This window comes from Plectrocnemia conspersa, unplaced genomic scaffold (genome assembly GCF_051122295.1).
Source record: "Plectrocnemia conspersa isolate PC_06_02 unplaced genomic scaffold, ASM5112229v1 ptg000006l, whole genome shotgun sequence".
In the NCBI taxonomy this organism is placed as follows: domain Eukaryota; kingdom Metazoa; phylum Arthropoda; class Insecta; order Trichoptera; family Polycentropodidae; genus Plectrocnemia; species Plectrocnemia conspersa.
The window spans coordinates 13,256,669-13,266,038 of NW_028277170.1; the positions used below are offsets into that span (position 1 = coordinate 13,256,669).

The 9,370-nt window shown below is 28.9% G+C and overlaps 1 long non-coding RNA gene across 1 annotated transcript; it reads right to left on the reverse strand.

Annotated features, from left to right (window-relative positions):
• Positions 1–318: 318 nt before the first annotated feature.
• Positions 319–2,304, reverse strand: LOC148234281 (uncharacterized). The gene is made up of 3 exons (XR_015810107.1): positions 2,254–2,304; positions 2,122–2,184; positions 319–1,207 (listed from the first exon to the last, which is right to left on the reverse strand). It is a non-coding gene; the product is annotated as an uncharacterized LOC148234281 (long non-coding RNA).
• Between the last annotated feature and the right edge of the window lie 7,066 nt (positions 2,305–9,370).

Below are 9,370 nucleotides of genomic sequence, written 5' to 3' on the forward strand. Positions count from 1 at the left end.
GAGGCAGAATGATACTGTGTCACTCAAATAAAAAAGGCTGCCTATGCCTGGTCTAAACTAAGGCTTCATATTAAAATTATTTAGTATTTTATTACGTTAATTTTTTCGACTTTATCATAATTTTACCCTCTAATAAGTTTAATATGTTTATTTTTAAATTATTTCTGATTTTAATATATTTATAAATGTATATTTTGATTATTGAATTCATCATGTTTAATTCGTAAATTGTATTAATGTCCTTTTATATAATCACCTGTAAATGTAAGTGTATAATATGTATAAAAAATTAGAGTATTTTTCGAAATGAAAGTCGGGTTTTAATACTGCATTGGTTTATTTATATTTTGCTCTACATTTCTACCATATGTTGACACATATAATTGTACTACTACTACTACAAGCGATTAATAAGTTACCTCTCTTTTCGTCCCTTTCGATCACAGTCATAATCGCAAGCATAATTCCTCAATACATCCTACATCTGGCAATTCATCGAACATCATCTTCTATCATAAGTCATATTCACACAATAATAAGGGCGATATACGATTCTAAACAACATTGGAGTTATATCAATAAAATACTTAATTCGCATTTTCAGTATGCTTCGATTAGTAACAAAAAACATAATTTAAGCACGTTAATCAAATTTTGTTTTATAGTTCGAAAAGAAGCAAAATAAATCGGCGTCTTAAGAGTCTCGTTTAATTAATTCCTTAGTTAAATAAAAAAAGTATATTGCTCTTATTATAATCACATTCGAAAATATTCATCCTCTTCGCTCATTATTTAGAATGTCACGCTATTTTGATATCCTGCGTTATTCATGCATTTATTATCAGCTCCGAAAAATTATTCATCCAATTGCATGCCTCATCTTACATTCGTCTCTCAGTTATACCTAAACGCGCACAAAACGAATTGTGTGGCTTAAGCCGTTGGTTTTTTTTCGTTCTTTAAAGTGATGATCCTCGGTGGGTAGTTTCTCCAAAAGCCTCTGTAGCAGCATACGCATCCCGATGCCGCGGAGATGAGAAAATCGCGAACATCAGGGTCTTTCTCTTTCTCGGATAACAAAAACAACCGCCTACGCAAATTGTATTGAAGACATTCTTTTTCTCCATTTAGTATATGGTGGACATGAGCTGCGTATACCATGAACATAAGCGAAGCCAAGAGCAGCATGGCGTGATTCCTGTTCATGCTGTATAAAAAAAAAAACGACATTAATAGTAAATATCTTGAAAAACTTAATTTAACAAAAAATTGCATGAGATTATATATTCATGTTAATTTTTACTATTTTAAAGATTTATAAAGAGGCAAGAGGCAAGAGGTAATATATGTACATATAGCAATAAAAAAATGTAATTCATGTTTCCAAAGCTAGATGTGCTTACGCATTTTGTGTCTATATTTAAATATTATTTAATTGTTTCACTTGTAAGAGATTGTCTACGAATTGTCAATTTAAGAGCTTTAATAATTAAGAGGGAATATAAAGCATAATTGTTATGTGCTATGTATGTGTATGTTGAAAAAGCAAGTCAACTAACACTAAAACGGAAAATGATTTTAAAATCAAAATTTTATATAATTTAATATAAAATATATATATAAATATAATTCTTTGTGAAAAAAAATTCAACGCTGCACTAAACATTTCAATCAATATATATATACTATGTTTACAGTGTTTTTAGAACAAGCTAAAGTTCAATAAATTCAAGAAATAGCAAATCTAATAATAAATAAATAATTAAGTTTTTACTGCGACTTACCAATAATTATAATAGCACGGTACTATTTACTAACGTTTAAAAAATACACTGGTAAAACAATTACGCTTCATAATTTTATATATATTATATCAACATACGATTGTCGCCTGCCTGTAATTTCACTTCTAAGTTACATTCGAATTATTCACATAAATTATTTAAAGCACTTAAACCTCACGTCATAAATATGTATTTTGCAAGACAATAAAAAAAAAATCGCACGCTTATGAATATAGTATAATCGCAAATAATTAATGTTTGTATTTCGCGTTTTCTAATACACAATAAATTAACTTTTAGGTAAAAAATATTTATATGTATATATAAAATAACTTACTATCTGTAGATACACATGATGGCGTCGGCAGCACAAGTCGAGAGCTTACAGTAAATTTCTCAACTGCAAAGAAAATAATTATTAGTATAGTAGCGAATATCGCCAATTTTCACGGAGGAGAGCGAAGTCTACCTGTTGCACCCAGCCTGCACGCCCGATTGTTGTGAAACTGCAACTGCGTCTAGGTGGTCCCTAGAGTGGAGGGGAGACTTCCCCTGTACATGGTGGTCATAATTTAACGAAATAATACTTTTTATTTAAATATTTTTTTTTAAATATCATTCTGTAGTTTCTTATTCTAATCATTAACATATATTTGTGGTCTGACACACTACGCATTTTTATCTAAAAAAATCTGAGAGTGTATTAAATATATAAATGTTTTAACAAAAAAAATCATGTACATATTTTGAAAATACATCTTTTGGGCTATTGGTAAAAACAATGACGGTACTGTGTTACTCGGAAGATTTAACTGGGTTATTCTCAAATAATTTAAGAATATTTTATCACCTCTGGGCGCTTTGATCTTTGGGTTATTTATTAATGACATTAATACGGCAGTTAAAAATTTAAGTTTTCTTTTGTATGCAGACAATTTTATGTTGTTCTCGACCTGTTGCGGACAACTTCTCTCTACAAAGTGATTTAGATTTTTAAAAAGAGATGTGCTTCAAATATTTTGCGGTCGCTGGTCGAAATACTGTTAGCAAAGTAGGCATCGAAAAACCTTTCGCCTTAAGATACGATTAATAATGATCAAAATCCTAATCATTTTTAAAGTTTAGTAACCCTAAGGGGTGTGACTTCCCAGCCAGAAAGACGCAATTAGAAACTGGTAATAGTTTATTAGATTATTTTACATATATATCGAGTATCGTTTTTTCTGAGCAGTGGTGGGAAAGCTGGCGGAAGGATGATGTTCCATGAAAGACTCTCAGGGGTTTTACATGCGGCAGTGACAGTGTCTGGAGGTCAGTTTCTCTATGCTGCAATGATCGTATTTGGGAGTCTTATGCCGTATCTTCGCTTTTCCGCCAATGGGTGCGCATCTACCAGTCAGACCGAATCTGCCAACTCTCCATTGAAGACCAGCCTTAACTATTAAGGGTTGCAAATCGCATGACGAATCATAATCATGCAGCGATCATCCAGTCAATCGTTGCACTCACTTCTTAGAATTTGCACTTTTGTTTATTATTATTTGAAAAAATTCATTGAACCTTTGCATTTAGCGGCATTTTATTTTTTATTATTTACATTTGTTTATATTTGGAATAAAAAAAATATTAGATAATTTAAATTTAATTTGTTAATGCGAATCCAAGAAAGCAATGTATATGGTGGGTTCTGACACTTCTTTTTTAAAATTAATATGAAATGCAAAGCTTTAAGATTAGATTAAATTAAAATATATAAAAATTTGTTAAATTTGTTTAAAAAAAATTGTTTTTTGAATATTGCGCGTTATATAAATTGATATATTTTGTAAAGAAATTACAATGCGCAGTATTAAAAATATTATTTGCAAGATATAACAGTATGCGGTGTTACTGTTGCTTCTCGTTTCGCAGTGATTTTTTGTTTTTAATTCATAATATTATTGAAAATGACAAATAGTATGAGACTCGTGTTTTTAAAGTAGAGTGAAGTGTAAATTAAATAACAGCAATTTGTGTATTGTTATCGAATTAAATAACAAAGTATATTGTGATGATTGTTGCAGCTGAAGAAATGTATCTTATATATTTCAATCTTCAGCCTTTCGGCAAAAACAGTTGCTAGAAGAGTTGAGCACATGCGAATGATTTTAAGTAGTTAAATAATTTATAAGACTTGTAGAAATTCAAGGTGTTTAAAGCCATTGATCTTGCTGCAATAATGCATTTTATTTGTTAAAAATCTATTTGACTGAACAATTTAAAAACTTCCATCTTTTCTCAACTCCAATTCAGTGTTTTATCTGCAAAGTGATGACATGCTAAACGGCAAATTCCAAGAAACTATTTTACTAGAAACATGATTCTATAAACGCGTCTTTCAGGCGACTAATATGGTCAATTAAGATCATATGCTCGGACATTTATATTTGTATTTGGCAGCATCCATATGAAAAGATGAAACACATAAAATCAGATGACCATTTGTATTTAATTTTGAACTTCAGTTTGATTAAATCTTATCCCAAAAAACCAATTAAATTATTCTCATTATTCAAGCTTATTATGTTAAAGATATAACGTTACATTTATTATTAATTTTTCGCAGATTTATCTGTTTTCACAATAATAATTTCATATTTGTGAAAACCTGTTTTTTTGTAATTTAAATATCATTTATCTATAGAAATTTTATCGAGTTTATTTTCTAGCCCGCCGAGCCTAAATTATTTGCAATCTAGCCCTTTACAAAAACATTTTATCGATCCCTGTCATTGTTATGAAGATTATTAACATTGATTTCAAACTCAAAAAAAAAATTTTAAGCATCAGTGCAACGCGCACACGACTTTTATATTTATGATGTTATTTAATGAGCATTACTAATGATTTTTGCACTAATTACACATATATTTTATTACATTTGACATTTTGATAATAAATAAATAAATTTAATGTTTGCGTAACATATGAATCGCCCTGCACTTAAGGAGACATGCGCATCACAGATGCAAAATACACGTCATATAAACGCATTTCGGTGTATTTGTGTACATTTATATTATACGATAAAACACACCGATGTATATTATCGATCCGTTGTTTTATTGCATCTTGAGTTTGTTGATATAAAAATATGATAATAATTTAATAGAAATGTAACGGACATTTGAATATTGAATATTTCGTGTTTCGATTTTTTTCTTTTGTTAAGTATAATTATATCGTAAAGAATCAACATTTATTGTTATTTAAATATATTTTAATGCAACATAGTAAAATTAGTAATTACAAATTTACCTTATATTACGAAATCTAATTTTTGCTTTTAGAATTTAACAGCGTTATAAACAAGAAAATTGAAGTAAAATGTTAATAGAAAAAAATATTGCAATTATCTGTTGTTACCATTATTTATTAATGAACCTCATGGATAATGTCAAGAAGCGTCCGGGACACAAAGAAATAGACGTTTTATCAGAAAATCCGAAGATCAAAAAGAGGTATGTATATGATAACTATATTTAAAAATAAATATTTGTTTTTTCAGTTTTTTTAAGAACAAAGTAAAAATAAATTGCATCAATCCGATAAATATGTACAATATTTTTCTATACCGATGCGATATTTTTTATATTTATAGTGTATTCATTTTAATAAAAACTGTATTTTTTTCAACTCGTCTGGGGTAAAGACCTGTATGATGAGTCATATATAACAAATTGTAAGATATACCCATAATTTAAAATTATTTGTGTATATTTTCAATCTTAGTGAATATACTTACCATCAATTTTATTCTTTATTTCATTTAACATTTAGTATATACATACCTCTTAGTCTTTCGCACAGCAGTGAGGATCTTCAAGCGACGAAAAATATATTTGTTAAATAATTGAGATAAATAAAAGATATATTTGAGATTAAATAGTATAATTTATTATATCATTAAGATTAAACAGATTTAATAACAATTTAATATTCAATAGTTGACATTGTGAACAATTGATTCTAAATACGTGAAGATATTAATATTAATTTTACACAGTTAACAGAATGTTGTTTTGCATTAGTAACTTAGAAGGAATTACATTTGAAACGTTATGTATCGATAAATACGTATTTTTAATAATTTACTAAGAAGTCTAAAATGTCATTAAACAAACTTTTAAGTCATATTTATAAAGCCGATTGGCGAAAGTATTTTATTTTTGGTGTTTAGGAAACGAATATGATTTTAAACAAATGCGATTTTTTCGCCCACTTTAATTGATTCTATGTCGATCAATACCGTTTCTGCCTTTGGTCTTTCTTCTATGCAAATCTGCTCGAAACTTGGATACTTTCTTGGAGGTGAACGTGACTGTTTGGGTATGAAGCACAGGACCTTATACATGAACAGATTCATATAAAATGCTACTATCAGGAAAATCGTAAAGGTCAAACCTGTAACATTGTGAGCCGAGTACGAGGTTTTCGAGGTTACTTCCACGTCAAAGGTATCGGTGTTGTTCAAGGACAGGCTGCAGGATTGTCCATCATCCGAGTTAGACACGCAGCCCGTAAAGCGCATTTCTTCCAAGTGCTTGAGAAAGTCGTACTTGCTCTTGTAGTTGAGCTTTATCTGAATAAGTGTATTCGAGTGAGTGGCGGTATAATAAAGGCTAGCCATTAAGCCTACAGCAAACACTATCAACAGGCATAGGTTGACACCCCAAAACAATCTTGTAGCGTAAGAGACTGGAGCATTGCGACGACCACGTCTATAATAAAATAAATAAAAAGTTTAATTAAAACGTATTTATAAAAAAACATATATAAATAAATATACCTGCGATGTGGGCGTTCCATCTGAGTCGATTGTATTTAATATAAATTTCTCGATGATCCTATATGCACGTAAAAAAATATTATTAATGTAACATATTTAAAAAAATATATATATTACACATATCAATTGCATTTAAAATATTGTTCTAGTTAGACAGGATTTTTAAAATTAATTTTATTTTAATTCTTACTTATTATAAAATAATAAAGTCTTACATATTTAATAATAATAGTGAAACATATCAAATTTACTACATAGGTGTATGTATATGCATGGTTTAGCAGCTTACCGTAAATAATAATAAAATAAAAATAAATATAATACGGGTAAAAATTAAGTAAAAGTTAAAATTGGCATAGCTAAAAAGAATAAAATATTCATTTGAAGCCCCGTGAAGTTTTTACGAATATCGATGCTCACATATTGCTATTAAATATTCAAGTCAGATAAGTGGTTTAAGAATAAAATCATAACTACAACGGTGATGCATTGATTTTATTAATAAGTAATTAGATTTGGTTTTAGCTTTGTTTTAATCCAAAATAAACACAATTTACGTTAAAAATTGGAAAAATCAACGCTTGCAATTATTAAATTATACATTTCTGCCAAACGCGAATATAAATCAACTTTATGATAATAAATACTTTTATTTAAATCAATTATATATTTTATATTACACCGCACACCATTATGTAAAAAATATTATAAAATAGTTATTTATAAAAAATACTATTTATATACATAAAAAATAAAAGCCGGCAAATACAATTTAATACGAAAAATTCAATGATTCGCACTTATTGTTTATCGGAACTGTTTATTATATTTAATTATTATTGTGTTTTTAGTTAGCACGAACTCTTAAATTCTTACCGATCGGAGAGCGTAGTTAACGTTGCACTGGTTTAGATGCAACTAAATTGCAGCAAAGGATCGGAACTGAACTGTGAGCTACCCAGCTTCCCCCATCACGTCGGCCGGGTAAACTATGAAGTGAAGTATGGGGGTGTATTTCATAGTACAGTATGTTTTTAATGTGTTTGCGAATACGAATTAAAAAAACTTATTAAGTATCTTTGATTATTGTTTAAAGCGTGTATAAATTCTCAATTATAGGAACTACAAATATACACCGAGATGTTATGTAAAATAAAATAAGAAGACCGAGAATTTTAAAAGGTTTGTAGAGGTTTTGAACCACCTGTTTAATTAAATACAAATTAAAGGATCACCATAACGTCTATTTAATTAACGAAATGAGAAATCTCTCACACTACAAAATTACCAACTTATTTACGAAAGTTAAAACTACAGAAAGATCTCAGTATCACAAAAGACAGGAAATATTGCAAGGCCACTTAATAGCAGAATTCGTGGAGAAGGACACAGAAGGTCATTAACCACCCAATATCACCACTTATAAAAACAACCATTTGTAAGAAAAAACGCGCCTCAGAGACTTCTACGTCTATTAGTATTGTTCTTATTCGCCGGTTGCCGATCACCAAAGTAACCATTTGATCCGTGTTTTCTCTTAAAGCGGGAACAGATTTTGAAAATGTACTCAAGAAGTTCGTAAACATGTTCATCTACTATTTTCTAGAGCTCGATAGACATCAACATAGAGCATCACGACGACAGTCCCAGCTACTCCATCAGTAACGCCGCATCCTGATACGATACTATTTTAGTACTGTATTAAACTAAAACAAAATAAATAAACTGTTATCAAATACTCTGGTGTCTGTTTGGCTGCAAAGTTACACCCTGCGGCCTTAAAACATGCTTATTTTTTTTGCTTTTTGCTTTCAAAAATAAAACTTAAAATTAAATTAATATTATTAAGTTATTAATATCAACCTGATTAAAACATAAATAAAAAAATTATATATCGACACATAGAACATATTTATTAAATTTGGATCACATCCTAGATATTTTTTCACCCAAACGTAAATATGTTAAGCCCGGTTGAACTTCTTAACTTAGATTAAAGTTTTTTTAACGAAAATACGGTTTGATATTAGACGTCAAATATGCTTATTTTCGTTATGCGAAATTCATGTCATTGTAAATTTGCGTTCTGTACGATACGTTAGTTCGTAGAGTCATAATACAATATAACTCCAGAATAGGTAATCTATAATAAGCTAAAAATTCAAATCCTGAGATTTTACAATTGGCATATGATGACTTAAATTTTTATTTTTATAGAAATAAATTTATATATGTATGCCATTTACTAAATTGCATTTATAAAATTGTTACTACGTCATGTAACTGCTGTTTCATAGTAATTTCTTTGATTGTTGAGAATTTCAAAGAATAATATAGTTTTAAGAGTTGTTACTGAAAACATGCTATACTAATTAGAGTGATTAAATAAATTGGGAGTTAAAAATATTATTATATTTATTAAATCCTAATACAGTGAAACCCTTTGCGAGGAATATTGAAATAATAAAATTCCCAGTATAACGAATCTGCAAGTTGTCCCCAAAAAACTTTTATACAAAAAGTTTTCATTGTAACGAAGACTGATCTCAGTATAACGAAATATTTTGCTCCGAATTTAAGAATGACTTTACGACTTGACACCTTTTCCTCAAACTTTTTTTATAAAACATTTTTTTAACATATTTTATTGTGTTCATTACAGCATCCTTAAAAATGAACAAAAAACGATCTTTCAATCTTGTAAGAGGTTATTTTGACGCTGTAATAATATGGTAATTAAAAATAAAAATATATCATC